Source organism: Vicia villosa, unplaced genomic scaffold (genome assembly GCF_029867415.1).
Source record: "Vicia villosa cultivar HV-30 ecotype Madison, WI unplaced genomic scaffold, Vvil1.0 ctg.002247F_1_1, whole genome shotgun sequence".
NCBI lineage: Eukaryota > Viridiplantae > Streptophyta > Magnoliopsida > Fabales > Fabaceae > Vicia > Vicia villosa.
In genome coordinates this window covers 217,820-226,327 of record NW_026705875.1, presented here as the reverse complement: position 1 = coordinate 226,327, position 8,508 = coordinate 217,820, and positions in this window count along the sequence as shown.

Sequence of the window (8,508 nt, the reverse complement as noted above, 5' to 3'; positions counted from 1 at the left end):
CAAAAAGTTGTTCATCCGGGAATGTCTCATTTATTTCAGCTTCTTGGTTGGTGACATTTACATTGACCAACCGAGATAAATGGTCTGCTACCACATTCTCTGACCCTTTTTTATCCCGGATTTCTATGTCAAATTCTTGTAAGAGAAGGACCCAACGAATGAGTCTTTGCTTCGAATCCGGTTTGGTGAGCAAATATTTTATTGCTGCATGGTCAGTATAAATCACCACTTTTGACCCAATGAGATAGGATCTGAATTTTTCAAGAGCATACACTATAGCTAAAAATTCTTTTTCTGTGGTAGCATAGTTGACTTGAGCGTCATTTAGCACCTTGCTTGCATAGTGTATGACATGAAAAACTTTTCCTTTCCGTTGGCCTAACACCGCACCTATGGCATAGTCGCTAGCATCACACATCAGTTCAAAATGGTTTTTCCAATCTGGTGCTACTATCACAGGTGCGGTAGCTAGCCTTTCTTTCAGGTCATTGAAGGCTTTGACACAAGATTCATCAAAATTAAAACACGTACCTTGGTTGAGTAGATTACTCAAAGGCTTGGAAATCTTGGAAAAATCTTTAACAAACCTTCTTTAGAATCCTGCATGACCTAAAAAGCTTCGTACTCCTTTGACATTGATTGGAGGTGGGAGTTTTGAAATTACCTCCACCTTGGCTTGGTCTACTTCAAGTCCCCTTGAAGATACTTTGTGTCCGAGTACAATTCCTTCTGTTACCATAAAATGGCACTTCTCCCAATTAAGAATCAAGTTGGTCTCAATACACCTTTCAAGTGCCACGTCCAGATTATTCAAGCATGTATCAAATGTCTTTCCGAACACTGAAAAGTCATCCATGAATACCTCAATACTCTTTTCAATAAGGTCAGAGAATATGGCTTGCATGCATCGTTGAAAGGTTGCTGGGGCATTGCATAGTCCAAATGGCATCCTCCTATATGCGAAGATTCCAAATGGACATGTAAATGCTGTCTTCTCATGATCTTCTGGGTTGACTACGATTTGATTGTATCCGGAATATCCATCCAGAAAGCAATAGTAATTCTGCCCCGATAATCTCTCAAGCATTTGATCCATGAATGGTAATGGAAAGTGGTCTTTTCTCGTTGCTTTATTGAGTCTCCGGTAATCTATGCACATGCGCCACCCGGTCACAGTTCTAGATGGTATGAGTTCATTCTTGTCATTCCGGATTACCGTCATGCCTCCCTTCTTTGGAACAACTTGTACCGGACTTACCCATGCACTATCAGAAATTGGGTAAATCATTCCTGCTTCAAGGAGTTTGATTACCTCTTTCCTTACTACCTCTTTCATTGTTGGGTTCAGTCTTCGTTGTGGTTGGGCCACTGGTTTGAAGTCTTCTTCTAACATAATCTTGTGCATGCAATATGCGGGGCTGATACCTTTCAAATCTGCCAATACCCATCCGATTGCTGCTTTATTCTTTTGAAGGATTTGTATGAGTCTTGCCTCTTCGGTCGCATTTAACTTTGAGCTAATAACGACCGGCTTTCTTCCTTCTTCATCTAAAAATACATATTTCAAATGAGTTGGAAGCACTTTTAATTCTAGCTTCGACTCTTTCACTTCTTTTTTCAGCTCCAAATCCTCCACTTTGTCATCTTTGTTGGATGTGTTGCCACCTTTCTCTAATTCTTTTAGAAACAACTCAATTTCTTTTTCTTCTTCTTGAGTGAGTACATTAAATGAATCAACAAGAGACCTCTCTAAAGGGTTAGAAAGATGAATTTGGCTTGCTACTTCTTCGACACTTGTTTCAGTTACATCCATGCGAAAACAATCATTCTTGTCTTTGGGTTGTTTCATGGCATCAAAGAGGTTAAAACATACCTCTTCATCTTGGACTCTTAGCTTCATTATACCGTCATCGATGTCAATCATCATCCGGGCTGTTTTCATGAATGGTCTTCCAAGAATGATAGGTGAGTCTTTATCTTCTTCCATATTGATTACCACAAAATCTACCGGAAACAAAAATTTGTCAACTTTCACTAACATGTCTTGTGCAATTCCATATGGGAGAGTGGTAGACTTGTCAGCTAGTTGCAAAGTCATTCTTGTTGCTTTCATCTCAATATTTCCCAGCCGCTTTACTATTGATAAAGGAATTAAATTTATGCTGGATCCGAGATCAATCAATCCATTCCCAATATTTTGATTCCCTATTGTAACCGGTAAAGTGACTCTTCCAGGATCTCTCGCCTTTTGAGGAAGACGCGATATGATAGCACTACATTGTGCATCAAGTATAACAACCTCTTCTTCTTCCGGTCTTTTCTTCTTTGTCAAGATATCTTTCATGAATTTCGCATATTTTGGCATTTGGGCAATAGCTTCAGAGAATGGAATATTAATTTGTAGTTGCTTAAAAATTTCCATAAACCTGGCATATTGTCTCGCGTTGTCTTTCTTTGAAGGAGCATGAGGATATGGCAAATGTTGACTTGGAATCGTGTTGTTCGCCATCTTATCTTTAGCACTCCTTCTTTTTAATTTCTCCTTCTTGACTTCTCTACTCAAATCTTCCTCTTCATCCCCCTTTCTAATAATTTCATATTCTTCATCTTCTCCATCATGTTTTTCATCTTCTTTTTCTTTATCGTCTTCAACCTCATTAGTTTTCGTTTCATCCTTGCCACCTTTTTGTCCAGACCTTGTTACCACTGCTTTGCAATGTTCTCTTGGGTTCTCTTGAGTGTTGGCCGAGAAAGTTGCATTTGATTGATTAGTTGCAATCTGCTTAGCAAGTTGGCCCACTTGAGTTTCTAAACTCTTTATAGCCGCTTCTTGATTCTTTTGATTTGTCGTGGACATTTGCATAAATTGTGTCATAGTTTCTTCTAGCTTTGATTGTCCTCCTTGTTGTGGTGGTGGTTGGGTGTATGGTTGGAATGCTTGTTGTTGATACCCTTGATTCGGTGACCTTTGTTGGTACCCTTGGTTGTTGTATCTTGGTGGATAACCTTGTTGGTATGGCTGATTCTGATATTGATTCTGCCTTTGTCCTTGGTTATTATTCATGTAATTCACTTCTTCTTCTTGCACTGGTGGACAGAATCCTGTTTGATGATCTCCCTTGCACAATTCGTACCTAGCAACTTGATATGAATTAGATACCCCGTTCAGCTCCTTGATTTGTTGTGGTAGTTTAGACATTTGTTGTGTCAAAAGTTCCACTTGTGAAGTTAGCAATTTGTTCTGAGCAAGTAGAGCATCACTGTTGTTCAACTCTAACATTCCGGGTTTCTTATCTCTTACCGTTCGATCATGATTGCCTTGACGATCATTTAGAGCCATTCGCTCTATTATCTGAGTAGCTTCTTCAGGTGTTTTGGACATGAGAGAACCACCAGCTGTGGCGTCCAAAAGTGTCTTGTTTGTAGCTGTGAGACCGTTACGGAACATATGGATTTGGTCAACGTCTGAAAAACCGTGTCCTTTGCACTTTCTCAACATAGCTTTATACCTTTCCCATGCTTCATTCAAAGATTCATTACTACCTTGAGAAAATACTGCTATTGCTGTTTTTGCTTCGAAGAATCGGTTTTGAGAGTAAAACCTTTCCAGAAATTTTTCTTCCAATGTGTTCCAATTTGTCATAACTACCTCGGGTTGATCCAGATACCAATCCTTTGCCTTAGATAGCAAAGAGTGTGGGAACAACCTCTTAAATAATGCTTCCTCATCAGCTTGAGCGACACCCGTAGTACCCGCTAACTCATAGAATCGAGTAAGATGCGTGTACGGGTCTTCATGGTCCAATCCGGCGAAAGGACTTGCACAAATCAATTGTATGATACCGGTCTTCAGTTCTGTCGGTCGCCCGTTGGCGGCAGTTCTCGCGAACTGAGGATTGAGTCTTGGACTATTAGCACATGGACCATTAGCAGCCATGTTGCCAACAGTAGGTTGTATAAAAACTTCCGGTTCTTCCTCCGTGAATAGTTCGTGAAAGAAGAATCCTTCTTGCGACTCGTCAATGGTTTCAAGTTGTTGTGACGATGTCGCGGTTGCGTTGTCTCTTGCTTTTGCTATGTTCGCTCTTTTTCGTGCTTTGCTATTTAACCTCCTAGCGGTCCTTTCGATCTCGGGATCAAAAAGAAGTTGATCGCTAGAAACTTTGCTGCGCATACACAATCTTCTGCAAAACTAGCAAACACGTGAAACAACCAAATAGAGAAAATAAAAATTAAAACTCAAAATAAGAACTATTGCAATGCATGCAATATTGACACCAATCCCCGGCAACGGCGCCAATTTGTTGAAAGTATTTGTGGGTAAATATTTTCTGTAATATATCGTATCCACAGGGATTGGTTAATATCACTGCCGTTCTATAGTTGTTTATTTTGAGTTAAGAAATTTGGTTTGGTTTGTTTTATACTAATAATAATATCAAAAGCAAATAATAAAATAAAAGCAAGTAAAGGACTTTGTGTTAACAAGTAAAGAAAGATGTTGAGTCTTTAGGGTTCATCAACCTAATCCTATACAATTATCAATTAATTCACAATAGAACAATCCTTTGAATCATTATCTTCACTTATCCTCAAATAAGATTCCATGTCTACAAATCAAATTAGATAACTTTTACCGGTATGAGATTCGATCTCTCCAAATCACAATAACGATAATAGTAATTAAGAACGATAATTATGAAAACCCAATTACAATTCCATCTCTGCAAATTGCAATTGAATCAATATAGTAACCTAGGGCAAAAGTTAAATCCTTTCTTTCGATCAAAGATTCAACAATGATGTAAATTAAAAGCAAGGTTTCTTATTGATAATAAATTCAAACAATTGTTCACAGGGATTAATCAATGGTAATGTATATTCATAGGTTAACTACTACCTTAGACTCAACAAGAGGGATTTAGCTCTCCATAGACATGAAGAACATACAAGAATCAATGGAGGAATTCATCTTCATCAATAGAATGCCTTCAATTGGTAAAGAATCCACCTTCTATTGTTATTCTCAGCTTCAGAATCAGATAGCTCTCCTAATTTCGCTCCCAAAAAGTATATCTAACCACTTGGAAACTAGGGCTTTAAACAGAACTTTTGGGCTTTTAACGCCGAGGCCGCGGCGCGGCAACGGGCTGGCGCGGCGCGCCCCTCAAACAGAAGTATTTTCGCGGCGCGCCTAGGAACTCTCGCGGCGCGCCCTTTGTACTTTCCATCTTTTTCTTCAGCCTTTGAGACTTCCAGCTTTCTTTCCTCCTCATGTTCTTCTTAAGTTCTTATTCAGCTCAAAACCTGCAACAATAACACCCACAAGTGATTCGATTTGCTTTACGCACGAACTAAACTTATTTAGTTCAATTCTTAATAAAAACCTATGGATTCATCACATTTTTGCATTGGTTTAGAGAAGAAATCACTTATATTAACACATGAATTTACCATTAATTTACTCCTAACACCAACCAGGGCTAATCCCTTACAAAGACTACGCGAGAAGATTGTTACCATTCTTCGACAGGGTAGATTTTCATCACATTCCTCGTGAAGAAAACAATTTGGCTGATGCATTAGCCACACTCTCTTCCATGATTAGGATAAATCATTGGAATGACATTCCTCGGATCGATGTTATGCGCCTGGATAGGCCCGCTCATGTGTTCACAGTAGAAGCAATCATCGACGACAAACCGTGGTATCACGACATCAAGAACTTTCTTCAAAAGCAAGAGTACCCTCTTGGGGCATCAAAGAAAGATAGAAAGACTTTGAGAAGGTTAGCTTGTAGATTCTTCCTGAATGAAGATGTTCTATACAAGAGAAACTTCGACATGGTTCTGCTCAGATGCGTTGACAGAAGAGAAGCAGAAATACTCATGAGAGAAATACATGAAGGTTCCTTTGGTACTCACACCAATGGACATACCATGACAAGGAAAATACTGAGAGCAGGATATTATTGGCTGACGATGGATTCAGATTGCTACCAGTACGCAAAGAGGTGTCACAAATGTCAGATCTACGCCGATAGAATTCATGTGCCACCATCTCTTCTCAACATACTCTCTTCCCCTTGGCCTTTCTCCATGTGGGGAATCGACATGATTGGAATGATCGAGCCAAAAGCGTCCAACGGACATCGCTTCATCTTGGTAGCCATAGACTATTTCACCAAATGGGTTGAAGCAGCTTCATATGCAAACGTTACAAGACAAGTTGTCGTCAGGTTTATCAAGAATCACATCATCTGTCGCTATGGCATTCCTAGCAAGATAATCACTAACAATGGGTCAAATTTGAATAACAAAATGATGAAGGAGCTTTGTGAAGAATTCAAGATCGAACATCACAACTCATCTCCTTACAGGCCAAAGATGAATGGAGCTGTAGAAGCAGCTAACAAAAACATCAAGAAAATCATTCAGAAGATGGTCATCACTTACAAAGATTGGCATGAAATTCTCCCGTATGCTCTTCATGGTTACCGTACATCAGTACGTACTTCGACCGGAGCAACTCCTTTCTCCCTTGTATATGGCATGGAGGCAGTCCTACCAATAGAGGTTGAAATCCCATCAATGAGAGTCTTGATGGAGGCAAAATTAACAGAAGCCGAGTGGTGTCAAAGCAGATTCGATGAATTGAACTTAATCGAAGAAAAGCGCATGACAGCTTTATGCCACGGACAGCTATATCAACAAAGAATGAAGAAAGCTTTCGACAAAAAGGTTCGACCTCGCACAATCAAAGAAGGCGACCTGGTACTCAAAAAGATTCAATCTTTTCTCACAGATTCGAGAGGGAAATGGACTCCCAATTATGACGGCCCCTACGTGGTCAAGAGAGCTTTCTCAGGAGGAGCCTTAATACTCACGACTATGGATGGAGAAGAATTCACCCGTCCTGTGAACGTCGACGCAGTCAAGAAATACTTCGCCTAAATAAACAAAAGAACAGCTCGCTAAGTTGAAAACTCGCAAAGAGCGGCTTAGGCAAAAAAGAGCGTCTCGGTGAATCGAAAACCCGAAAGGGCGGTTCAGGCAAAAATTAGAGACATAAAAAAAATATATAATAATCAATCCCGGTAAACTTAAAACCCGAAAGGGGTAGTTTACGCAAAAGTTAGGGATATATGGCAAGTAACTGTGTTCAGGACAAACTTGATCATTCAAAATCCATAGCGGAGTATTCATCAGCAGTAGGTCATCTTCTACGAAGCACGAATACAGCGCAACTCGGAGTGGAAGGGAAAGATAACGGTCGTCACGTTTCATCGTAGCCCTTTTCCCAAAAATTACCAATTTCCAACTTTGTAAATACTCCATGGAATCAAGCATTTGGCTGATTACCATTCCATATATAATAATTTGAGCCTTGTGCTTTTCCTTTGCAATCTAGTCTTATTCAGTTTCTTGGAATGCATTTTAAGTCTAAACAGTCAATTTCTTGAAACAATTGTTTTCATAAAATAAAATGAATTTACTTGCAAAAATAAAGGTGAAATTTCTTTCTGAGGTTTACAAACAATAGGAAGAATGCAAACAGTTGCTCCGAGAACGGTTGAGACTCCGGGAACCCAGATTTCCCCATGAGGTCGCTTTGCGAACATCTCCCGATGACGGATCTTTACTTCAATTCATATTACTCATTTCGGACAGCGGACAACTGATAACCAGGTATTCCCAACAGAGTTCGAACTACAAGAAGAGGACCTCTTCTGATTCACAAGAATTCAAGTCGTATCATAGGATTTTACATCTGCGACAATTCCATTCACATTCACTTTACATTTTATCATTGTCGTAATATTCATGCATACATTACATCATAACTGCATAGTCAAGTCAGGCTTTGATCCTATGAATGCCTAAGTCATTTAGGCATGAACTCAAGTTTCCCCTGCAAGTTCCGGAGAAACTTTTTCCTTCGAAACAACAGTTCATACACAAGGATCTCCTCAAACAAGTCAACAGATGGTAGTCTCCCTCAAAGAGATAGTTTGTTCACTTTTGGAATTCCTCAGCCGAGAATCTCCTGCAGAGCGGCATTCGACAGTCTTCTTCAGATAAGATAGTCTGCTTCACATTTTGGAATTCCCTACAGGTTTGGTATTTCCCCAGCAGGGTCCAGAGGTGCCACTTCTTGTCAAAGAAGAATTCAGAGTCTCCCAGCAGATCGACAAATGATTCCCCAGCGGAGTCAGCGAATGATAGTCTTCGTCCAGAAGATAGTTCAGATTCCCCAACAAAGTCAGCAAATGGCAGTCTCTTTCAGCAGAAGACAGTTTGCTCACTTTCTATCACAACAAAGTCAGCAAATGGCAGTCTCTTTCAGCAGAAGACAGTTTGCTCACTTTCTATCATAACAAAGTCAGCAAATGGCAGTCTCTTTCAGCAGAAGACAGTTTGCTCACTTTCTATCACAACAAAGTCAGCAAATGGCAGTCTCTTTCAGCAGAAGACAGTTTGCTCACTTTCTATCACAACAAAGTCAGCA